The sequence below is a fragment of the Hyperolius riggenbachi genome, chromosome 4 (assembly GCF_040937935.1).
Source record: "Hyperolius riggenbachi isolate aHypRig1 chromosome 4, aHypRig1.pri, whole genome shotgun sequence".
Classification (NCBI taxonomy): Eukaryota; Metazoa; Chordata; class Amphibia; order Anura; family Hyperoliidae; genus Hyperolius; species Hyperolius riggenbachi.
This window is the reverse complement of record NC_090649.1, coordinates 372,189,679-372,215,683: the sequence shown is the minus strand read 5'-3', so window position 1 is coordinate 372,215,683 and position 26,005 is coordinate 372,189,679. Positions and strand designations below refer to the sequence as shown.

The 26,005-nt window shown below is 49.0% G+C and overlaps 1 protein-coding gene across 2 annotated transcripts in view; it reads right to left on the bottom strand.

Annotated features, from left to right (window-relative positions):
* SOD2 (superoxide dismutase 2) overlaps positions 1-26,005 on the bottom strand; it is a 144,210-nt gene that overhangs the window by 117,631 nt on the left and 574 nt on the right. The window lies entirely within an intron of this gene.

The following is a 26,005-nucleotide window of genomic DNA, read 5'->3' as shown; positions in this document are numbered from 1 at the left end:
GACTCTTGCTTGCTCTGACTATTCTTACTCTCAGTGATTCTGTACTTCTGCCCATCTGATCTTGTTGCTGACTCTGCCTGTTATAACCTTCTTGCCTTTGCCTTCTGACTTTGTACCGTATCTGCCAGTCTGTTGCCTACTCGTTTAAGTCTAACTACTCTACTCTCATCAGAGGGCCCTAGTCTCTGGTGAGGGGTTTGGTACTGTTAGTGCCCACCAGCTCCTCTGGTGTAGCATAGCTAGCCTATCAGTACTACTGTTGCACCTAGCACTCAACCTTCCTGTCACATATTGCTATTGTTGACACACATCTGCCAGTCTGTTGCCTACTCGTTTAAGTCTAACCACTCTACTCTCACCAGAGGGCCCTAGTCTCTGGTGAGGGGTTTGGTACTGTTAGTGCCCACCAGCTCCTCTGGTGTAGCATAGCTAACCTATCAGTACTACTGTTGCACCTAGCACTCAACCTTCCTGTCACATATTGCTATTGTTGACACATCAGCTTCTGATATACCGGTATTATTGGTGATTCTGCAGATCACCATATAATCAGGTATATATCTGCATTATAGGTAATACTGCAGATCACCTAATAATCAGAATTCTGTTACTTGCTGAGACCAATCGTTACATTAGGATTTTGATACATCACAGGAACGCGCGGTACATCAATAAGTAAGTATCTAAACTCATCATCCGTCTCTGCTTCCCATAAAGCTTCTGCCTCTCCGCGCGTGCACGTGTATTCCTCAGCCTATGTGCACAGGAAGGCTGAACCAGATCAGACACATGTCACCGCGTGTAAACCGCCGGACTAGACGCGGAAACAGCCGCCACGCCGTCAGAGCACGCGGCGGCTATTCCGCAATCCTTCACAGTACCCCCCCCCCCCGAGGAGTGGACTCCGGACACTTGCCACCCGGCTCCCCAGGATGTAAGTCATGGAACTCTTTCCTCAATTCCTCTGCGTGCATGCGGCATTCTGGTACCCAAGTTCTATCCTCCACACCATAACCTTTCTAGTGTACCAAATATTGCACAGAATTTTGCACCACCCGGGAGTCCAGAATCTTCTCAACCTCATACTCGGGTTGATCATCAATTAATACGGGAGGGGGAGTGGAATCCACCTGTACTGCCGGCTTGAGCAATGACACGCGGAATGATCTTACACCGCGCATACTGGTAGGAAGATCAACCGTATAAGTGACAGCATTAATTCTTTTGGTGAATGGAAACGGCCCAATAAACCTAGGCCCTAATTTGGGAGACAGTTGTTTCAGTGCCAGATGTCGCGTAGACACCCAGACCAAATCTCCTGGTGAAAAATCCCATTCAGCAGAGCGTCTCTTGTCAGCCTGCTTTTTCTGAGACTTGAAAGCCTTCCCCAAATTTGGTTTCACCAGCGCCCAAATTTGTTTTAACGCCACCTGCCAATCCTCTAATGCTGGGAAAGGAGTAGATACCACTGGCAAAGGAGCAAACTTAGGAGACCTCCCTGACACTACCTGAAAAGGGGAAAACCCAGAGGAAGAACTTTTCAGGTTGTTGTGCGCAAACTCCGCGAAAGGTAAACATTTTACCCAGTCGGTTTGTGCATCAGCCACATAGCATCTGAGAAACTGTTCCATGGATTGGTTGACCCTCTCGGTCTGGCCATTTGTCTGCGGGTGGTAGCCTGATGAAAATGAAAGATCCATGCCCATAAGATGACAAAATGCCCTCCAGAACTTAGAAACGAATTGGACTCCCCTATCTGACACTACATTCTCCGGAATGCCATGCAGCCGGAAAATGTGCTGGATGAAGAGATTAGCCAGCTCTTGGGCGGAGGGGAGTTCTTTCAGAGGGATAAAATGGGCCATCTTGCTGAATCTGTCTGCTACCACCAAGATGACAGTCATGCCCTCAGACCTGTGGAGTTCACCCACAAAATCCATGGACAGATGGGTCCACGGTTCATCTGGAACCGGCAAAGGCTGCAAAGTCCCCACTGGAGCCTGTCGGGAAGGTTTGCTCCTAGCACACACAGCACACTCCCTTGACAAACTCCGTACAATCTGTGGCCAAAGATGGCCACCATACACACCTGGCAAGGAGATCCTGTGTCCTGGTGGCCCCGGGATGACCAGCATTCTTATGGGAGTGAAACAGCTGTAAGAGCTGTAAACGAAAGGGCAGGGGCACAAACAACACTCCCTCGGGCTTTCCTTCTGGGACATCCTGCTGATATGGGGCCAGGGTGGCAGCCCAATCCCTCCAGGTCTTTGTGGCTGCCAAAACCACCCTCCGAGGCAGAATAGTCTCGGGTGCCGAGGGCTGTGCCATCTCGGGCTCAAAACACCTGGACAAGGCATCAGCCTTAACGTTCTTGCTACCAGGAGTGTAAGTAATTATAAAGGAGAATCTGGAAAAGAACAGTGACCACCGGGCCTGTCGAGGACTGAGTCTCTTAGCATTCACTATGTACTCCAAGTTTTTATGATCCGTGTAAACTGTAATGAAATGTTCTGCACCCTCTAACCAATGTCGCCATTCCTCAAAGGCTAAATGGCCAGGAGTTCACGGTTGCCTATATCGTAGTTCCTCTCCGCTGGAGAAAACCTGCGGGAGAAGTAAACGCAAGGATGAAGCTTACTCTGCAAACCGGAACGCTGAGACAGCACAGCCCCCACGCCCACCTCAGAGGCATCAACCTCTACTATGAACAGGAAGGTGACATCGACATGTCTCACGATAGGGGCAGAACAGAACAGTTTCTTTAGGGTATCAAAAGCCGTGAGAGCTTCCTCGGACCAGTGGTGAGTATCAGCCCCTTTCTTAGTGAGACTGGTGAGGGGCGCAACCACTGTAGAGTACCCCTTAATAAATCTCCTGTAGTAATTTGCAAAACCCAGGAATCTCTGGAGGGCCTTCAGACCTACAGGCTGTGGCTAGTCCAGTACCGCAGAGACTTTCCCAGGGTCCATAGAGAGGCCTGAGGTAGATATTACATACCCCCAAAACACCACAGAGGTCACCTCAAAAATGCACTTTTCCAGTTTGGCATATAATTGATTCTGTCTTAGTCTTTCCAGCACATACTTAACATGTCTCCGATGCTCGGCTAGCTGAAAAGACTAGTATATCATCAAGATATACTAATGCAAATTTAACCAAAATTGGTCTGAAAACTTCGTTAATCAGCTCTTGGAAGACGGCCGGGGCGTTGCACAACCCGAAGGGCATCACTAAGTACTCGTAATGCCCATCGGGTGTATTAAAGGCTGTCTTCCACTCGTCACCGTCCCTGATGCGCACTAGGTTGTATGCACCCCTTAAGTCAAATTTCGAGAAAATTTTAGCATTGGTGATCTGGGAGAATAAATCGTCAATCAGAGGCAACGGGTAACAATTTTTCAAAGTGATCTTATTCAGACCCCGATAGTCTATGCAGGGACGGAGGCCTCCATCTTTTTTTTTTACAAAAAAGAACCCAGCGCCCGCAGGTAACCGGGAGGGGCAAATGAAACCCTTAGCTAAATTGTCTTTGATGTACTCCTGCATTGCCAACTTCTCCGGCCCGGACAAGTTATAAAGGTGACCCCTAGGAGGCATACAACCAGATCTTAATTCAATCGGATAATCAAAGGGACGATGAGGGGGCAGTCTGTCTGCTGATTTAGGACAAAAGACATCAGCAAAATCTTTATACTGCTCCGGCAATCCTTCCACCTGAATACTGGTGTTACATATGGTTACCTTTGCCAAACAATGATGATAGCAGCGGGTAGACCAGCTCGTTAGCTGACCAGAGGCCCAATCAATCTGAGGGGCGTGAATTCGTAACCATGACAGACCAAGGATAATGGTGGAAGTTGCCATCCGTAACACAAAAAACTGCAGACTCTCCCTATGTAAAACCCCTATGGTGACCCCCAACTCTGGAGTCTGAGACAGAGGGTATTTACTCTGCAGAGGAGAGTCGTCCACCGCAGTAACCAACACCTTATGACTTAATGGGACAATAGGTATTCCCAAGTTTCTAGCAAAATCATAGTCAATAAATTTGGCGGCCGAGCCAGAGTCGATAAAGGCCTCAGTAGAAACTGTCTGGTCTTCCCATGAAATGGTGCATGGGAGGAGCAGTCGATCGTCTTTAAGAGGTAAATTCTGCGCGCCTAGGGTGTTACCTCTGACCACTCCTAGGCGGCAGAGTTTCCCGACTTTTTGGGACAGTTCTGCGTTTTATGACCCTCCTCTGCACAGTACATGCAGAGCTGTTCAGCTTTTCTACGACTCTGCTCAACTCGGGACAATTTTGACCGTCCAATCTGCATGGGTTCAGGAGGGGGTGACGTAGGTGGAGAAGAAGCATAGGTAACGTATCTCACACTACTCCTACCCCGACTTTGTCTCTGGTACCGTAGGCGACGGTACACTCTGATCGCTAGAGAAATGGCTTCATCAATAGTTTTTGGCACAGGATATCCCAGCATCAAATTAGACACTGCATCTGATAATCCTGACAAGAAACAATCCAACAATTCAAATGAGCCCCATCTAGCTGACACCGCCCACTTCCTGAACTCCGCTGCATAGGTTTCTACCGAATCTTTGCCTTGCCGCAACATCTTGAGCTTCCGCTCAGCGATCGAGGCAAAGTCCGGATCATCGTAAATTATAGCCATCGCTTTAAAAAATTCCTCCACAGAGGTCAGGGCCCCATCCCCTGGTTGAAGGCCATATGCCCAGGTCTGGGAATCCCCAGTCAACAGTGTTTTAATAAAGATAACTCTCTGTGCGGCAGTACCTGAAGTATTAGGTCTCAACTCAAAGTAAGATAAGACTCGATTTTTAAAGTTTCGAAAGTCAGATGTATGACCAGAAAATTTCTCGGGCACCGGCATGCGTAAGTCTGTAAGAGGGGATCGCGCTGCATTAAAGAGACTCTGTAACAAATTTTTCAGCCTTAGTTCTTCTATCCTATAAGTTCCTATGCCTGTTCTAATGTGCTCTGGCTTACTGCAGCTTTTCCTAATTGCACTGTCTCTGTAATTAATCTTATCTGCTTTCCTCTGTCGTGTCTGTCGGGCTAATGCTTGAATGTGTGGAATGTGCAGGGCTGCTTGTGATTGGTTAGAAGAGATACACACCCTCTGCAGGCCCCCTGCACACTCTGTATGACTCACACATAGAGTTGAGCCGAAATTTTCGTAATTTCGCATTACTAAAATTACGCATGCGAAATTTGCGATTACGATGCGAAATTACGGTAGCGTAATTGCCATTAAAATCGTAATTGAAAATACCGTAAGCGTAATTTTCAACGCGTAATTTCGCGTTTCGTTTATGCCGTAATTTCGCATTAAACGCTACCGTAATTTCGCGTTAAACCGTAACGCTCCGTATAATATAAAAAAGCCGCCGACTTTAAGGGTTAATAGCAAAGCCCCCTTAAATGCTAAGAGCCTCAAATTTGGAGAATATATTAAGGAGATCAGGAGGAATAAGAGGAAAATTTTTTTTTTTAAAAAGACCTTATAGTTTTTGAGAAAATCGATGTTAAAGTTTCAAAGGAAAAATGTAAACATTTAAAAACCCGCCGACTTTAACGGTTATTAGCAAAGCCTGCTTAAAGTTTAGGAACACCAAATTCCCAGGGTATATTAAGGGGATCAGTGGGAATAAGAGGACAATTTTTTTTTTCAAAAAGACCTTATAGTTTTTGAGAAAATCGATTTTTAAGTTTCAAGGGCGAAAATGTCTTTTAAATGCGGAAAATGTCAGGTTTTTTTGCACAGGTAACAATAGTGTATTATTTTCATAGATTCCCCCAAGTGGGAAGAAACTTCGTTCTGAGTGTGGGAAATATAAAAAAAAAACGACGTGGGGTCCCCCCTCCCAGACCTCTTTAACCCCTTGTCCCCCATGCAGGCTGGGATAGCCAGAATGCGGAGCACCGGCCGCGTGGGGCTCCGCACCCTGACTATACCAGCCCGCATGGTCCATGGAATGGGGGGTCTCGGAAGGGGAGGGGCAGCCAAGCTTTCCCCTCCCCCTCCGAGCCCTTGTCCAATCCAAGGACAAGGGGCTCTTCTCCACCTCCGATGGGCGGTGGAGGTGGAGGCCGCGATTTCCTGGGGGGGGGGTTCATGGTGGAATCTGGGAGTCCCCTTTAAAAAGGGGTCCCCCAGATGCCCACCCCCCCTCCCAGGAGAAATGAGTATAGAGGTACTTGTACCCCTTACCCATTTCCTTTAAGAGTTAAAGTAAATAAACACACAGACACTTAGAAAAAGTATTTTAATTGAACAAAAAACATAACCACGAAAAAAGTCCTTTAATATTCTTAATTAACCATTAATACTTACCTGTCCCTTTAAATAAATGATCCCTCGCAATATCCTCGGAAATGTTCTATCAGTTACAATGTAACAAAGTTATTACAATGTAACAACTTTGTTACATTGTAACTACGCCGCACCCGACGTCACTCGCCACCGCCGCCGCGTCTGTGCTGCACGGACCCGACAGAGCTCTGAGCTATAGCTCAGAGCTCTCTAAGCATCTTTGTATTTGGGCTCCAAGGAGCCCCATTGGTCCTTAGCAGACCAATGGGGTTCCTTCTGATTTAAAGGAACCCCATTGGTCTGCTAAGGACCAATGGGGCTCCTTGGAGCCCAAATACAAAGATGCTTAGAGAGCTCTGAGCTATAGCTCAGAGCTCTGTCGGGTCCGTGCAGCACAGACGCGGCGGCGAGTGACGTCGGGTGCGGCGTAGTTACAATGTAACAAAGTTGTTACATTGTAATAACTTTGTTACATTGTAACTGATAGAACATTTCCGAGGATATTGCGAGGGATCATTTATTTAAAGGGACAGGTAAGTATTAATGGTTAATTAAGAATATTAAAGGACTTTTTTCGTGGTTATGTTTTTTGTTCAATTAAAATACTTTTTCTAAGTGTCTGTGTGTTTATTTACTTTAGCTCTTAAAGGAAATGGGTAAGGGGTACAAGTACCTCTATACTCATTTCTCCTGGGAGGGGGGGGTGGGCATCTGGGGGACCCCTTTTTTTTTTTCAAAAATCAGATTTTATTGATTTTTAACGGGTTACATCATAACATTGAAGGTACAATAGGTATATCCAGCTGGTAGTAAGGCATACATGCTACCGGTACATCATCTTGAGAGTGACAGCAGGGTGCACATGTCATGTAAAAAACAGATACAGTAGTCAACAAGTAACCATATAGCGTACCAAACTGGTTCTCCCGGGACAGGAGGAGCTGGTGTCCCCGATTTTTCTATGTGGGAGGGCGGGTTAAGGCAGAGGTGGATGGGGGAGGAATTGAGGTGGGGGAGGGAAAAAGGGGGGGAACATCCCCTTTAAGAGGGGCTACATAGGTCGATGGGGAAAGGGAGAGGGAGGGGCTTGGGAAGGGGTGAGGGAGGGCCTAGGGGGGTATCGAACCAGGGGATAACGGGGAACCAACTTATGCTAAACAGGTGGGAGTATTTGTATAACAAGTTATTGGTTGAGGCTAGGCGTATCCAATGAATATGTTGTGAGGGTTCTTATGCCCTACTCAGGAATGTGGTAAGTTTGTCGGAGTCACAGAAGTCTACCCATACTGCCCACCTCTGTACAAATATGTCGTTCTTTCCCTGAGCAGATAGTAGTAGTTCGTCCATTCTTTTGAGGTGGTTGACCTGCACGATTAGTTCAGCCTTGGAGGGAAGGGTTTTTTGTTTCCATTTCCTGGTGAGTAGTAGGCGGGCCCCAATGAGGATGTACCTGAAAATAGATTTTTTAGCTCCAGAAATAGAGCCGGGTAGAGCAGAGAGGAGAGCTATTTCAGGGGTGCAGGGCATGGGAACAAGGTATAGGTAATCGTGCAGTTCAAAAACACCTGCCCAGAACGGACGGATGTGTTTGCATTTCCACCATATGTGATAATAGTCACCAATTTCCTTGTCGCATCTCCAGCACAGGTTTGAGGAGTTGGGTTGGAACTTGGCCAGCCGAGCTGGATCTTTGTACCATCTACAGATGATTTTAAAATTCCTTTCCTGTGCGTCCACTGATGGGGATAGCTTATGGGCTAGTGTGAATATTTTATCCCACTCTTCAGTGTCCAGATCCCTTTCGAGGTCCCTATGCCATGCGTCCTGTATTTTTTGTAGACATTCTGACCCAGTGGACGCATTTAGGATGGAGTAAACTTGGGCTAACATATGAGAGGGCCTGTCCTGCATACAACATAGTTGCTCAAAGGGGCTTAGGGTCCTGTGTATTTTTGTTTTTGGTGTGAGGGAGGCGTAGAACTTTTGCATTTGAGAGATGGTGAGCCAGTCTGGCTTGGGCGGTTGATTATTGTGAGTCCACATGTCAGGAGGGAGGAGAGACTGATTATTGACGAAGTGTCTAATCTGTGGCCATTTAGTTCTATCATGTCCTAAGAATGCGTTCCTCCCTATACCTATGCCAAAGTCACAGTTGTCTAAGAGGGGAGTGAGCGGGCTGGGCCTGGTAGACAAGTGATATCTAGAGCAATGGAGGTCCCATTTTGCCATGACTACTGCTGACCAGTATGGGAGTGAGTTAGGTGGGGGGCGTTTGTTTTTCGGGGCCCAAGGTAAGGCTCTTTGGTCTACGTCACGTGGTTCCTTTTCTAAGGAAACCCACTGTTTTTGTTGTCTGCCGTGGAACCAATCAAGAATCAAGATTAGTTGTGACGCTACATGGTATTTCTGTATGTCAGGTAAGCCCAGACCCCCCTCATCCTTTGGCCTATGGAGAAGTTTGAGTCTGACCCTTGGTTTTCTGCCGCTCCAAATAAAGTTACTGATTCTGCGTCCTATCAATTTTAGAAAGGTGTGGGGGAGCGAGATGGGAATAGCCTGTAACACATATAGGAGACGCGGGAGGATATCCATTTTTATGACATTCACTCTTCCTACCCAAGAGAGGAATAGTTTATCCCAAGATTGGAGGTCTTTATGGATTTTATTTAGCAGTGGAGGGAAATGTAAGTTGTAGAGCTTAGAAAGGTCAGCCGGGATCGAAATTCCCAGGTATTTAATGGCAACTTCCTGCCATTTGAAGGGGTGGGACTGTTTTAGTTTAGGTATTAAGGTAGGTGGTAGGGAGATGTTTAAGGCCTCTGTTTTGGACAGGTTGATCTTAAAGTTGCTCAGGTTGCCGAACTTTTCAGCTTCTTTGAGGAAGTTGGGGAGGGAGATATGTGGTGTTGTAATATAGAGCAAAAGATCGTCCGCGTATATAGATAACTTAGCTTCTCGCCCATCAACCCGGATCCCTTTTATGTCGGGATTGGCTCTCAGTGCGTTCGCGAAATGTTCCATACATAGGATGTAGAGAAGGGGGGAGAGGGGGCAACCCTGCCTCGTGCCATTCTTGATATAGAAGGCGTCCGACAGGATCCCATTTACCCTAACCCGGGCTGAGGGAGAGCTGTATAGGCCCATGATTTTTTGCAGAAGGCAGGGGCCGATGCCAATCTGTGTCAGGGATTCCCTCAAAAATTCCCAGTGGATCCTGTCGAACGCCTTCTCTGCGTCAACTGATAGTATGCACATAGGGATCTTATGCTGTTGGGCTCTGTGGATCAGGGAGACAGTTTTTAGCGTGTTGTCTCTGGCCTCTCTCAGAGGCGTGAAACCCACCTGATCTGTGTGAATGATCTGAGGCAAGGAGTCCCTGAGTCTGTCTGCGATAATTTTGGAGTAGAGTTTAACATCCAGGTTGATGAGCGAGATAGGACGGTAGCTTCCGCAGGAATTGGGATCCTTTCCTGTTTTTGGGATGACCACTATGTGGGCCTGTAGTGTCTGTTTCGGGAAGGGGGATTCCTGTGTAATAGAGTTAAAGGCAGAAGTGAGTAGGGGCACCAGGTCTTTGGAAAATGCTTTATAAAAGGCGCCCGTGAACCCGTCTGGACCCGGACTTTTGTTAAGTTTCATGCTACTGATTCCTGATAGGACCTCCGCTTCAGAAAAGTCTTTTTCAAGATCAGTGATTGTGTCAGGAGAGAGTATGGGCAATTTGGTGTTTGTTATGTAGGTTTTGATCTTTGCCGATAAGGTGGGGCGGTCTAGGTCCTTGTATTTGCCTGGGAGGTTGTATAGCGAGTGGTAGAATGCGCGGAAGGACTCCGCTATGTCTGCAGGTTTATGTTTTACAGATCCTGACTGAGACGAAATGGAGGGAATGAATGTAGTATTGATCCTGGGGTGTAAGTAATGTGCCAGGGCAGTGCCGCACTTGTTTGCTTGTGAGTAGCGTATATTTTGGTATTTCTCGCGGTGTCTGAGAGATTGCTCATCTAACAGGGACAGGATTTGATGTCGGGTCTTAGAGAGTTCCACCATGGTGGCAGGAACGTTGTTATTCTCTGATTTATGTTTAGCTTCTAGTGATGTGAGGTTGGTTAAAAGTTCGGCCAGCTTCAGGTTTCTGGTTTTTTTTAATCGTGTGCCGTGAGAGATGAATTGGCCTCTTATGGTGCATTTTAAGGCTTCCCATTTCACTGCCTCATGTGTTTCATCATTCACATGGTTTGCCATGAAGTCTTGTATGGTCCTGCGGACATCCTGCAGACACTCAGGGTCCTTGAGTAGGTTGTTATTAAGCCTCCATATAAATTCCCCTTTAGAGGGCTGCAGGATATCCAAGGAGCAATAAACTGGAGCGTGATCTGACCACAACTTTACCCCTATGTCAGAGGCCAGTGCTTTATCTAACAGACCGTGTGAAATAAGAATATAGTCAATACGGCTAAAGGATCCATGTGGGGCCGAAAAGAAGGAGTAGTCCTTCATTTTGGGGTTAAGTATTCTCCAGCAGTCAGTGATGTGCATTCCATGTAGCCTAGCCTTTACCTGGAGGAGGGCTCGTTTGGGTATGTTAGACTGTCCCGTGGAGGAGTCCAGGTCTGGGTTCAGACACATATTTAGGTCAGCTCCAGTGATAATCGGACCTTTAGCAAAAGCCTCCAATTTAGTAAGGGTGCGCAATATCCATTGGCCTTGGTTTTGATTAGGAGAATAAATGGAGGCTAAAGTGAGAGGCCTGTTGCTAATTTTAAGTTTTAAAAATAAGTATCTTCCCAGGGGATCGGAGAGGGGTTCCGCCTCCGTGAAAGGCAAGCTCTTATGAAATGCAATCGACACTCCTTTTGACTTTGAGTGGGGGAAAGTACTATGGAACCATGTGGTGTAATATTTGTTTCTAACCTGCGGGATGTTGTCTGAACGGTAGTGGGTCTCCTGCAGGAACAGTATCTTAACACCATTCTTATGCATATTATATAGGATCTGTGAGCGTTTGGCAGGGCTATTCATTCCTTTAGCATTGAGTGTGGCACATTTGCAGGGACTAGACCTGAGATTATGTAATGTTGCCATCTAGCTGAGTAGTCTGTGTGTAAGCGCTACCTGAAGAGCTTGCTGGCCAAATACCTGTGTGATAGAAAGGTGGTTCCCGGGGGTGTAGGGGGGAAAACAGATTAAAACATAACATCAAAAACAGAATAAGGGTTATCAAACCAATAACATTTCTATAAGAAACAGATAGGGACATTAACATTGTATTACAACTGGCTAGAACCAGGTAAAGATCCAGTGGGGTGAGGAGGCCCAGGACGCCCTGAGATCCCTCCACCCCCCACGACTCTTTCGTTGTGACCCAGGTAGGGTCTCTGTAATTCCTTCCTCTAGGGCAGGGAGGCGAGTAGGTATTAAAGAGTTATTAGAGGGCACCCCTTTTGTGATGGTTTTAAGGCATGGGGTATTCGCCTCTGTCGCAATATCAGTCAGATTCTGCATGGTCTCTCATCCAGATCCGGCCTGAGAACACATATATGAACAAATGGAACATAAGAACCTTTGAACGTAACTGTATAACAGCAAACCAGGGTTGTATAGTAACATACGCCGGGGCAAAGAAAAGAATGTTTGCCACCCCCGTGGCATCGGGAGAGGTGTCGGGGGGCCCCCCATTGCAAAGAGCGGGTTTAGGGGAATGTCTTGTTAGGGGGCCATGGAGAGTGATGATCAGGGCGCTATTTTAGGAAACGGCCCTCGGACCGCACCTTGTTAGGCCAGGAACAGTGCGTCTCTGCGCAGTCTTAGTGGTTCTTCTGTGTGCAAGGGGGCAAAGACAAATAAAAAGGCTTTTATCTCACCCAATGTCCGTGTTGTCGTTCGGTGCAAGGCTCTTCTTTCTCTTGCCTCTGCGAGAGGCGGTGCGCCAGGCCGGGCGTTGAGACAGGCTGGGACCTGTTTTATCCGTGTCGGGCGGCAGGTCCAAGGGCCATTCATGGAGAGACGGGGCAGGGATCTCCAGGATCTCACAGAAGCGTGGTAGGTCTCTTGGTGTGGAGAGATAAGCGGATTTTCCCTCGTGGTTGACCAGGAGTTGGAAGGGGTAGCCCCATCTGTAGGGAATGTGTTTGTCTCGTAGCACGTCCAGCAGTGGTTTTACCGCCCATCTCAGCTGCAGAGTCAATCTGGATAGGTCTGCGAGTATAGATAGTTTGTTTCCGTCAATTTCAATGTGGTCAGCTTTCCGGGCCGCCGCCATTATGGCCTCCTTGGTGGTGAAATAATGGATCCGGCATATGACGTCACGCGGCCTTTCAGGGTTGTTTGTGGCCGGTCCCAAGGATCGATGAGCGCGGTCAATTTCAATTGGGGAGTCGGGAGGTCTGTCTAGCAGCTTGTTGAATATGCGCAAGAGCATGGGGAGAAGCCCCGCTGTTGGGATAGACTCAGGCAGGCCTCTGACTCTTAGGTTGTTTCGCTGATGGCGGTTTTCCTGATCATCAATTTTCATATAAATGTTGTGGATCTGGGTGGAGTGCATGTCAATAGTTGTTTGCTGGACGATTAGGGTGTTTTCTATGTTGTCGATATCCTTTTCAATCTTCTCCACCCTATTACCTATATGGCGTATCTCTTGCTTCACTCCCTCCAGCTCCCTTTTGTAAGTCTCTTCTATGCGGTTCACATACCTCTCTAGGTCGTCTTTCGTTGGGAGAGTACGGATATACTCATGCAGGTCCACTTCATTGAACGATTCCGCCCCCTCTGAGCGGGCCGGAGATGAGTGACTACTGGCGGGCCTAATCGGGGAGGGAGCCGGCGGCCCTGCTGGATCTGCAGAGATTGCCAGGTTAGTGGAGGTCTTCAGCGAGGGAGACTGCTGGTCTTCTGGGCGAGCAGGAGATGTGCGGGAGTTGGGAGTTTTCGGCGGAGAGGAGGGAGGCGATGCCGGAGAGACCTCTTTGTCTTTCTGCTCCGGGTCAGGCGCCATCTTGGATATGTCTGTGTTGCTGGCCGCCCGAGTTAACGGCTTCAGGAATCGTTGTATGTGATCTTTAGAGGCTGCCGAACCTTTGGCCGGGGTCTTCGCCTCTTTATCTTTCTTCCTATTGCCCATTCGGGAAGAAATTGGTCGCTATTGTAAGCTAATTGATGAGTCTACGGGGTAGTGGAGCGGGAGCTCAGAGAAGAAACGTCTTCAGCGCGCCATGAGCAAGCCACGCCCCCTCCTGGGGGACCCCTTTTTAAAGGGGACTCCCAGATTCCACCATGAACCCCCCCCCCCAGGAAATCGCGGCCTCCACCTCCACCGCCCATCGGAGGTGGAGAAGAGCCCCTTGTCCTTGGATTGGACAAGGGCTCGGAGGGGGAGGGGAAAGCTTGGCTGCCCCTCCCCTTCCGAGACCCCCCAATCCATGGACCATGCGGGCTGGTATAGTCAGGGTGCGGAGCCCCACGCGGCCGGTGCTCCGCATTCTGGCTATCCCAGCCTGCATGGGGACAAGGGGTTAAAGAGGTCTGGGAGGGGGGACCCCACGTCGTTTTTTTTTTATATTTCCCACACTCAGAACGAAGTAAGTAAAACTCTTCCCACTTGGGGGAATCTATGAAAATAATACACTTTTGTTACCTGTGCAAAAAAAACTGACATTTTCCGCATTTAAAAGACATTTTCGCCCTTGAAACTTAAAAATCGATTTTCTCAAAAACTATAAGGTCTTTTTGAAAAAAAATTTTTTCCTCTTATTCCCACTGATCCCCTTAATATACCCTGGGAATTTGGTGTTCCTAAACTTGAGCAGGCTTTGCTATTAACCGTTAAAGTCGGCGGGTTTTTAAATGTTTACATTTTTCCTTTGAAACTTTAACATCGATTTTCTCAAAAACTATAAGGTCTTTTTGAAAAAAAATTTTTTCCTCTTATTCCTCCTGATCTCCTTAATATATTCTCCAAATTTGAGGCTCTTAGCATTTAAGGGGGCTTTGCTATTAACCCTTAAAGTCGGCGGCTTTTTTATATTATACGGAGCGTTACGGTTTAACGCGAAATTACGGTAGCGTTTAATGCGAAATTTCGTGAAATCCTTCTTCATTACGATTATGTACTTACGGCCATAATCGTAATTACACTAATTACGCGAAATTTCGCGAAATCGTAATTAGGTCATTACACTCATCTCTACTCACACACTCTGCTTATATGAGCCTATTACAAGCTGGTTAGTTTGTTTGTACACACTGCCTAAACTGTTAATTACAAGCCAGGATTGCAGCAGAGAGTGGCAGAAACAGCACAGAGGGGCACAGAAGAAAATAAGGAATAGAATGGTATGCTTTTTAGTGTAAGAATATTAGAGTACATATTCTCTTTAACAGTCGTCTGAAGGGCTTGTATAGACCCAGACAAGGTATTGATCTGGGTCTGATGACTATCCAGCACGCTGATGCAATTCTCCACCGAGGTGGTGAGTGCAAGCAGACGACTGTCAAGTGTGTCCATATTGTTTGGGTCTGCCGTTCTGTAATGATCGGTGTCAACACGCAGAGAGAATCTGATTATTGGCAATCTGCAGAATCACCAGTAATACAGATATACACCAGATTATGGATGATCTGCAGAATCACCAATAATCCAGGTATGTCTAACCTCTGGACACCTGAGATATGAGTGTATGGAATAACAGTAACACTTTGAGCGAGAACCACCAGAGGAACTGGAGGTAGGATGATGAAGGGAATTCACTCCAGACTGTGGGTGAATCCCTATAGGCCAAAGGCTCCCTAGGAGAGGGGCCTGGGCTAGGTTGCAGGATGCCCTGCTGCTAAATGAACAAACTTGCCCTACTGGATGAGAGATACTGGCTCTCTACAGCCTAGTGGCGGGCTATAGTACAGATACACAATGCTTGGGTGTGAGGTTTGTAGTTACAGCACCCTGGAACTAGCATACATAACACTGATACAGTTTCCTAGGCTTGGGTGTGAGGTCTGTAGTCACAACACCCCGGAACTAGTCTATAGCATAACATAGCATTGACACAGTTTCCTAGGCTTGGGTGTGAGGTCCGTAGTCACAAACCCTGGAGCTAGTCTACAGCATAACATAACATGACATGCGAGAGTAATCTAGCTCAGTGTGATTTCCCAGGTCCGTCCTGGTTCTAACACACTGTAGGATCTGACTGAGGTCTGTGTGCTAACACATAAAGCATTTGCAACGGCAGACCACGTGAGACTGAGGGACGAGTGGTTATATAGTGCAGCGCTAATCAGCGCCGCCCAGTCCCTTCCAGCCAATCCGCATTCATCTTCGGATCAGCTGACCAAGGGAGTCAGCTGATCCGTCTTTGCTTCCCATACAGCTTCTGCCTCTCCGCGCGCGTGTATTCCTCAGCCTATGTGCACAGGAAGGCTGAACCAAATCAGACACATGTCGCCGCGCGTAAACCGCCAGACTAGACGCGGAAACAGCTGCCACGCCATCAGAGCACGCGGCGGCTATTCCGCAATCCTTCACACTCTGTATTTCTTAGTGGGGTCCCCCTTTCATTTTTTTGTAAGTGTTAGTGTCCTGTAATAATCTAATCATCTCTGCCTTATATTGTTCGGTGTGCATGACCACCACTCCTCCCCCCTTGTCTGCCGGTCTTATCAGGACTTCCTTCTTTCTACTGAGTTATTTTATGGTCTTCAGCTCAGACCGGTTATTTTGAAATTGGATCTCCTCTAGATCTTTGAGCAACATATTCCTCTCCTATTCCTCTTTTTCTCGGATGATTGCTTCCTCTTGGATACTATCATTCTGTCCACTGTTCCCTTGGGGTCCCCCCCCCCCCCTAAAAAATTGTGGTGTACCACCTCCTCTGTCTTTCCAGGGACTCAAATCTGTTATACGTAGGGAAACCACCCACATCCTGTGATTGGGGCCCATACCCTCTCAGGCTCTGGTATCCCCTATTGTATTGAGGTATCTGCGGTTTACGTCCCACAGGATATCTTGGTTGTCCTCCCTGTCCCCTAAAGGATTTGGTAGATACCCATCTCTCCTATCCCCAGGGTCCTGGTAGCCCCTCCTGCCTGGTGGATTCTGCGGGGTGCGTACAGGTCTTGGGTAAATTGAATGTCTCGGTACTGCACCAGTAGGGTAAGCACCCCCCATCGGTCTAATGAGGGGGTTACCATACTGAATGGCTGGGATATCACTCCTATCTTGGGGTTTAAGTTTGGCACCTCACCTTTTCCCTCGTGAGGGGGATTTTTTCTCTTTTGTTGTTCAATTTGCCATTTGTAAGATTTATGAGTTTTATCTTCCTGCCAATCTGCTTGGAATCTGACAATCTTAAGTTCACTACTCTCTTTCTCATTTCTTTAAACAGTTTTTAATACACTATTAGACATGTCTTTGAACTGTTTCTGTTCTTTAACCACCCTGGCGTTCTATTAAGATTGCCAGGGCGGCTGCGGGAGGGTTTTTTTAAAATAAAAAAAAAACTATTCCATGCAGCCAATTGAAAGTTGGCTGCATGAAAAAGAGGGCGCTCCCGATCCGTAATTCTGATCGCCGACGGCGGTCAGAATTAACAAGGAAGGCCGCAATGAGCGGCCTTCCTTGTTTTGCTTACCTCGTCGCCATAGCGACGAGCGGAGTAACGTCATGGACGTCAGCCGCCTCCGATCCAGCCCTTAGCACTGGCCGGAACTGTTTGTTCTGGGTACGCTGGGCTCGGGCGGCTGGGGGGACCCTCTTTCGCTGCTGCTCGCGGCTGATCGCCGCAGAGCGGCGGCAATCAGGTAGCACACGCGGCTGGCAAATTGCCGGCTGCGTGTGCTGCTTTTTATTTCATTAAAATCGGCCCAGCAGGGCCTGAGCGGCACCCTCTGGCGGTAATGGACGAGCTGAGCTCGTCCATACCGCTAAGGTGGTTAAACTGCTCTATTTTAATGTTCTCAATTTCTTGATCCCAATTTTTGCAGTCTACTTTGTTTACTTTTACTCAGAATTTTTAACAAATTAACCCCACATTCATTAAGGAATTCCCCTAATTGCAGTATTTGTAATTCCCTATCATTGTCCCTATAATTCCCTATCATTGTCATTGTTTTCTTCCCCATCTGTGGGCAAAATGTCCCACCTAAAACGTTTGGGTACAAGCCACTCTTTAATGTATTTCCCATAACTTGTTAAATCCCACCATGTATTGGCTTCCTTCACCATGGCATACTGCAACTGTTTGAATAGAGCTTCCATCCCCACATTATTGGGGTCTGGTTCCTTAGCAAACATTATTTCAATATCAATACCCCCTCTATTGCGAATCTCGAACAATTCCATCGTTATATCTTTCTCACTGGAGTCTACTGCAAATCACCACAGAATTAAAAACCAATAACAGAAACAAGATGTTGCGCTCCTCCAAACTTATGTAGAGTCTCCTGTACTGGTTCGCACCACCAAAAAACAAAATCAGTCTATAGGGAGAGATGTCTGCGCTCTGTACAGTACCCTGAGATGTGTGACACCGTTCAACAATTATCCAATTCCAGCATATGCAACCAAAAGATTTCCCTCCGTGTTCTGTAGTCACAGTCCTCAGAAAGAAGATAAAAACAAATATAGGCGTAATAGTGTAGTATCCTCTAATTTTTATGCACCTCCACCTTTGTGATTGTGAACACCCGCATATAAATTAATGCTAAGCGCTCGACAGATAGTTGTGCTGCTCAATCACAAACAGCATATAGGGCATATCAGGTATCATCCACTCTGGGCCTCCTAGTTATCAGTCATCAGTTCCTCGAGTAAAAAATAATAACAGCAGACCATAGTGCAGTATCATTAATGTAATTGAATTCCTCCACCGTCAGCTCAACCGTGATCACAACACTCCATTATAACCAGAAAGTGTCGCCCCACTTGTGCAGCATAAGCCCATAGCCAGTGAGTGCCAATCACAGATTACACCATCAGTGTGAGCCCACACCTGTATCACACGGTTGCGCTCACCAGAAACCAATGCTGCTCAATCACAAACAGCCATAAACGTTTTGAGTACAATAAAGGATCCTCTTTGATTAATATGCCTTCTGCTCATGTTCCTTAGTAAAATTCGCATGTAACAAGTAAATCCAGTGTCCTGGATCAGCTTAAAATCGTGCCTCCGTGTGCCGTCCCTGGCTCCGCCCAACGCGTTTCGTCATGAAGACTCACCGATTGCGACAACATCTTGCATGGTCTGTGTTCTGAAACCGATTGGAAGGCATTGTGCGGTCCGGCCACTAGGGGCCCTGTGACAGTGGTGGCAGCGGTGGGATCTGTGTTGTGCTGAAAGCATTTAAGATAGCGCTATCAAATTAGCCCTATCGAGAAACGAACTAATTTGTTGGTAGTAGCTGAATGCAATATATTTTTTATATATACAGAGAGACTGTGTAACCAGTACCCCTCCCCAAAAGTTTTATTTTATTTGGCATGGAAATGTCCAGGAACTACAAGCTCATGTCCCTAGCAGACCTGCAAAATCTTTGTGAAGAGAGAGGCATTGACATCCGCCGCAAGAAACAACAGGACCTGACAACGGACTTGTACAGATGGGATAGCCAGCAACTACGGGTGCTGGATGTGTCCACTGAGGAGGACACCAGCCAGTGGCGGACACAGGCAGCAGTGGGCCCCTGTGCAAAATATCAATCGTGGGCCCCCCTGACCTGCGGCGCGCTTCGCGCGCCGCGTCAAAAAATGGGCGTGGCTAGAACCTACGACGCGCGAAGCACGCCGCAGCAAAAAATGGGTGTGGATAGAACCTGCGGCGCGTAGCGCCGCGGCAAAAAATGGGCGTGGCAATGACCGGATAAGGGCGGAGCTAACTGTAATTTAAAGTGATCCCGGGGTGAGAGTGATATGGAGGCTGCCATATTTATTTCCTTTTAAACAATACTAGTTGCCTGGCGGCCCTGCTGATCTATTTGGCTGCAGTAATAAACTGAATTACACCAGCAACAAGCATGCAGCTTAATCTTCTCAGTTCTGACAATATTGTCAGAAACCCCTGACCTGCTGCATGCTTGTTCAGGGTCTATGGTTGAAAGAATAAGAGGCAGAGGACCAGAACGGCAACCAGGCAACTGGTATTGCTTAAAAGGAGAGAAATATGGCAGCCTCAATATTATTCTCACCTCAGGTTCCCTTGAAAAGTGCAACGCAAAGACAGTGGGCCCAGGTTTTGGTGACCCTTTCCCCAGAAAATTCACATAATGTGAGCAGGTTTTCTCATGAAAATACACATAATGTGAGCAGATATGCCCAGAAAATACGTGCAATCATGTCGGCAGATATGCCCAGAAAATACGTGCAATCATGTCGGCAGATATGCCCAGAAAATAGTCGGCAGATATGCCCAGCAAAGACAGTGGGCCCAGGTTTTGGTGACCCTTTCCCCAGAAAATTCACATAATGTGAGCAGGTTTTCTCATGAAAATACACATAATGTGAGCAGATATGCCCAGAAAATACGTGCAATCATGTCGGCAGATATGCCCAGAAAATACGTGCAATCATGTCGGCAGATATGCCCAGAAAATACGTGCAATCATGTCGGCAGATATGCCCAGAAAATACGTGCAATCATGTCGGCAGATATGCCCAGAAAATACGTGCAATCATGTCGGCAGATATGCCCAGAAAATACGTGCAATCATGTCGGCAGATATGCCCAGAAAATACGTGCAATCATGTCGGCAGATATGCCCAGAAAATACGTGCAATCATGTCGGCAGATATGCCCAGAAAATACGTGCAATCATGTCGGCAGATATGCCCAGAAAATACGTGCAATCATGTCGGCAGATATGCCCAGAAAATACGTGCAATCATGTCGGCAGATTTGCCCAGAAAACACATGCAATCATGTAGCAAATTTGCCCAGAACATACATGCAATCATGTGGCAGACCTGCCCAGAACATACACGCAATCATGTGGCAGACCTGCCCAGAACATACACCTGCTAAAATAAATAATAAAAAAAACCATTTACTCACCTGCAGCAGCAGACCTCCTGTCCCAGCCTCCATCCAGCGCGCAGCTCCCATGGGTGGTTGGGTGGATAGGTAGCCTGGTGGGTAGGTAGGTAGGCAGCCCTTAGCCGGGTGGGTAAGTAGCCTGGTGGGTGGCTGGGTAGCCGGGTGGGTAGCCTGGTGGGTAGGTAGCCTGGTGGGTGGGTAGGTGGGTGGTTAGGTAGCTGGGTGGGTGGGTGGGTAGGTAGCCTGGTGGGTCTTTAGGTAGGTAGCCTGGTGGGTTGGTAGGTAGCCGGGTGGGTAGGTAGGTAGGTAGCCTGGTGGGTGGGTAGGTAGCCGGGTGGGTGTGTAGGTAGCCGGGTGGGTGGTTAGGTAGCCGGGTGAGTGGTTGGGTAGCTGGGTGGGTGGGTAGCCAGGTGGGTAGGTAGCCGGGTGGGTGGGTAGCCAGGTGGGTAGGTAGCCGGGTGGGTAGGTAGCCAGGTGGGTAGGTAGCCAGGTGGGTAGGTAGCCGGGTGGGTAGGTAGCCGGGTGGGTAGGTAGCCGGCAGGGTGGTTAGGTAGCTGGGTGGGTAGGTAGACGGGTGGGTGGTTAGGTAGCCGGGTGGGTAAATGTGTGGGTGGTTAGGTAGCCGGGTGGGTAGCCGGGTGGGTGGTTAGGTAGCCGAGTAGGTAGCTGGGTGGGTAGGTAGCCGGGTGGGTGGGTAGGTATCCGGGTGGGTGGGTAGGTAGCCGGCAGGTTGGTTAGGTAGCTGGGTGGGTAGGTAGCCGGGTGGGTAGACGGGTGGGTGGCTAGGTAGCCGGGTGGGTAGGTAGCCGGGTGAGTGCGTAGATGTGTGGGTGGTTAGGTAGCCGGGTGGGTGGGTAGCCGGGTGGGTAGGTAGTCGGGTGGGTGGTTAGGTAGCCGGGTAGGTAGCCGGGTGGGTAGGTAGCCGGGTGGGTGGTTAGGTAGCCGAGTGGGTAGGTAGCCGGGTGGGTGGGTAGGTAGCCGGCAGGGTGGTTAGGTAGCCGGGTAGGTAGCCGGGTGGGTGGGTGGGTAGCCGGCAGGGTGGTTAGGTAGCCGGGTAGGTAGCCGGGTGGGTAGGTAGCCGGGTGGGTGGTTAGGTAGCCGGGTAGGTAGCCGGGTGGGTGTGTGGGTATCCGGGTGGGTAGGTAGCCGGGTGGGTAGGTAGCCAGCAGGGTGGTTAGGTAGCCGGGTAGGTAGCTGGGTGGGTGGTTAGGTAGCCGGGTGGGTGTGTGGGTATCCGGGTGGGTAGGTAGCCGGGTGAGTGTGTGGGTAGCCGGGTGGGTAAGGTAGCCGGGTGGATGGGTGTGTAGCTATCCGGGTGGGGGGCCCGACTCCTATCCTCCCTCACTCACCTCGGGGCCCCCCTCCCGGTATGCGCGGCGGCGGCGGGCGGGAGAGCAGAAAATACAGGAAGTCTCCGCCGGGGCTGCAGCAGACACTAGAGGCTGCTGCCGCTTGGTCTCCCGTGTCTCCAACTTTGTACACTGCTCGCTACTTCCTGGTTTAGTAGCGAGCAGTGTACAAAGTTGGAGACACGGGAGACCAAGCGGCAGCAGCCTCTAGTGTCTGCTGCAGCCCCGGCGGAGACTTCCTGTATTTTCTGCTCTCCCGCCGCATCGCATGAGGGGGAGGGGGGGGGGGGCCGATGTGAGGGGGGAGGACAGGAGTAGGGGCCCCCCAGGTTAAAATAAAAATAAAAGGTAAAATTAAAAAAAAAAACTGCAATACTTAATGGGCCCCTGAAGCAGCGGAACTTCAGGGGCCCTCGTGCGGCGGCACGGCCTGCACGGCCGTATGTCCGCCACTGACACCAGCCCATCTAACTCCAGACGGGGGGAACCAGAGACTGAAGATCCTGAGCGTACAGAGGTTGAGCATCCTGCGGGCAATGCGGCAATAGTTACGCAGGAGCCTGTCAGTGTGGACCCCGATCTCAGAGTTTCTCTGAGTATTCGCCTGGAACCGGCCAGTACTGGAATGTCCATTTGTGCTGATCCTCTAATGCAGCAGGCATTACAGAAGCTGATGGACACTGACCTGGAAAAGTACCTGTAGTACATGCAAGCGCGAGAGGAGTGGCAAGTTGCTGCTGTTGCTGCAGAGGCACGAGAGGAACGGGAGCGCATAGCTGCTGCTACAGAACGGGAGCTTGAACTGAACATAGCCAAGGTTCAACAGGCCAGCCGGAGTTCACCGCCCAGCTTCCCTGCTGAAGGAGCCGCATCACCTGTAAGTGCAAAATTTAAATTTGCTACTATTGAAAAGGACACTGACATTGACTTGTTTTTGCGATCTTTTGAGAAAGCATGCCGTCAGTATCGTCTGTCCCAAGACCAGTGGGCCAGACATCTGACACCTTTGCTGCGCTACAAAGCGCTTGATGCTTTCGCAGAGTTACCTGCGGAAAAAGATAATGATTGTGCAGCTATAAAAGACGCTATCATTACTAAATACCAGCTGACGCCAGAAGCCTATCGCAAAAAGTTCAGGTCCTGGCAGAAAAAAATCTTCTGACTCTTATCAAGATGTGGTCAGCAGTCTACTCACCACACTCCGCCAGTGGACTCTAGGCCTCACCAAAGGGTCTTATGATGTCCTGGAGGACTTCATAGTCCTAGAACAGTTTCTGAACATTTGCCCTGCTGATGTACGACAGTTTGTGCTGGAGCGCAAGCCTGTGTCAGCGACCGTCGCTGCAGACCTCGCTGAAACCTTTGCGACTACCCGGGTGCCTGACACCCGCAGAACTGCACCATCTAGCTGGAGAGGAGGTCAGCCCAATACTCTCCTGCCCCTGTGAGCCGTCCGCCACAGAGGCCACCCAGCGCAGCTGCTGCGCCCAGGCCTGGAGCACCTGAGGGTGTCACCTGTTACTGCCGCCAGCCTGGACACATGAAATTCGACTGTCTGGAGCGGAGGCAGACACCACCAGCACCTGGATCACCTGTACCTCACCCACAGCCCGAGGCAGCCAGCCAGCGAACCACAGCCTGGATCATCAGATTTTGTTCTGTTTGCCCACGGAAAGGAAATCCGCGACCGAACCGACCAGCAGCAGCCCGTTAGAGTGAATGACAAGGTTGTCACCAGATTCCGAGACATCGGAGCCGACATCACGTTAGTTCACTCACACCTTGTTCCAAAGGAGAACATCAGCTCCAGCCGATCCCTTGCCCTTACTGGAGTAGAGGGCACCCTTTTACACATAGCCCAAGCAAGACTGAAGCTCGACTGGGGGGTGGGGGTTCAAGCAAGGGTTGTTGGGGTTGTGAATGATCTCCCAGTCCCTGTGTTGCTGGGGACTGATTTGGGCAAGCTTGTGTCCTACTACGAACGTGCCACAACCGCCTTGTCGCTCACGGAAGGAGACGGACTCTCTGCCCCCCACCAGGTACTTTACACACTTGGGGGAGCAACAGGGGGAGGTGGGTTGAATGTGCCCAGTTCAAGGGTACCGGGTTCAATAGTGCCTGCTTCAAAGGTACCTGAGTTTGATGTACAAACTGTCTGTAATGAAAATGTGTCTGTACCTGTCACTGTCATTAAGGCATGTGTCAATGATGTGAAAAATGTCAATTATTGTAATGCTAATGCTGTGCCTGTACTAGCAGTCACCCAGGGTGCTGCTAGGCTTGTGGGCTCAGCACTGGACTCTTCATTCAGTGCTGACCCCAGAAGTGAGAACCTTCAGCCGCTGACTTCACGTGACATGAGCCAGCTGGCTGGAACTGACAGCGCTGTATTCACAGCAGCGCTACAAAGTGACCCAAGCCTGGAGGCGCTCAGGCAGCAAGCCTCTGAGCCGCTCGCAGACGGGGCCGCTTTCAAGGTGTACTGGGAAGGTGGGAGACTGAACAGCAAGGCTGAGCGCGTTCAGGGGACATGTGCTGAAATCCACACATGGTAATCCTCTGACAGGGCACTCAGGTGTCCGCAAGACACTTGCTTGTATTCGGAAACAGTTTTATTGGCCCAGGATGAACAAGGACGTAGCAAAATACTGCAAGGCATGTACCGTCTGTCAGGAGCTGGGAAGGTCCAGGGATTCCCACGGGGTTCCCTTAGGTCCACAGCCACTTAGCAGGGAATCCCTGCGTAGGCTGGCTGTCGACCTGCCCAACCTACTGCCCGTTGTCAGCAGTTCTGGCAGATGCCACATCCGAACACAGTGGAGCAAACGCCCAGTCCAGAACGGTACATGTTGGGTCAAACCTGAGGGTAGCGGACAGCGACTTGTCCAGGTGAACCGAGCCGCAGGCTCCAATGGATTATCCCACCGTACCGGCAGCTCGAGACCCGGCAGCCAGATCAGCCGCAATGCCACACATCTTGTTGATGCCTGGTTGAAGCCTTTTCTCTTGGAGGGAGGTGTCACGGAACAGCCGTGAGAAACGCAGGCGAATCTGGAAGATTCGCGCAGTCCATTTTCTGATCGCTTCCTGGTTAGATTTGTGCAGTCATTGCAGCGAACAGAATGACACTCCTTCTATAAGACAGGTTTTTTTTCCTTTCACCAAATGGCAGGAAGCCTTCAGGAGAGTGTCCCAGGCACCCAGCTGTGCTAAGGGCCCATCCATCAGATGAAGTCAGATAAGTAGCCTGACAGAACCAATTTAGAGGAGGGAGAGTGAGACCCTGAAATAGTGTGTAATTTGTAATTACCGTAACTCAGGCTCCCTTCTAGTCGGTCTGCTGCCAAAATTTCAGAGGTTTCTGCGCACCGATTGCGACCACAGCTTGCATGGTCTGTGTGCTGAAACTGATTGGAAGGCATTGTGCGGTCTGGCCACTAGGGGCCCTGTGACAGTTTGTCCAGTGCTGAACTCGTGGGATATGAAGAAAAAGAAATGTGCGCCATCCAGACCAATAGAAGCTGCATTTACTGTCATCCACATGGCAGTACCATCCAGCAGTTATAGCATCAAAAAGATTAGGGCTCCATCCCTGTTGCACTGATTCCAGGGAGCCATAAAGAGGGATACAAGAGGTGGGCGCGAGTGCACTAGTGGTCATTCACGATGGCCATTTTGCATTAATCACCCTTGTTCATGTGGAGGCTGGATCCCAGATGGGCTGATGGGGGAGATTGGATGGGACCAGATGGACACAGAGAAGGCCAAGGACTACAGTGGGCTGGAGGAAACAACAGGTAAAGCCCCAGTATTATTCTTTGTGTTGCATTGGTCTCGGGATTATTTTAACATTAGGAGAGGAGTATAAAGATAGACATCAGGTTGTGGTAAGGATAGGAAGGAGGCAGGGGGTTATGGTTAGCAGGGCAGTTTCTGGGCTAAATTGCACCTAGGGCGAGGGTGTAAAAATTGCACCCCGCCACCCGTGGAGCCAGGTATAGGTGCCCTCATTATAGGTTAGCCAGGTCTAGTTGCACCCAGACTCAGTATAGGTAGCCAGCTATAGATCCCCCCAGTATAGGTTGCCAGGCATAGGTGCCCCAGTATAGGTATCCAGTATAATTGCCCCCAGTGTTTAGAGTCAATTAAACACATTTGTTCAGTAGAAAAATACATGTTTATAATGATCTGTATGAGTCCTGAAAGAGGGACAAATGTGGAAGAAAGAGGGACAGTGGGACAGGGCTTCCAAAGATGGACTGTATCTAATTGAAGGACAGTTGGGAGCTATGTGAAAGTGTCCCCA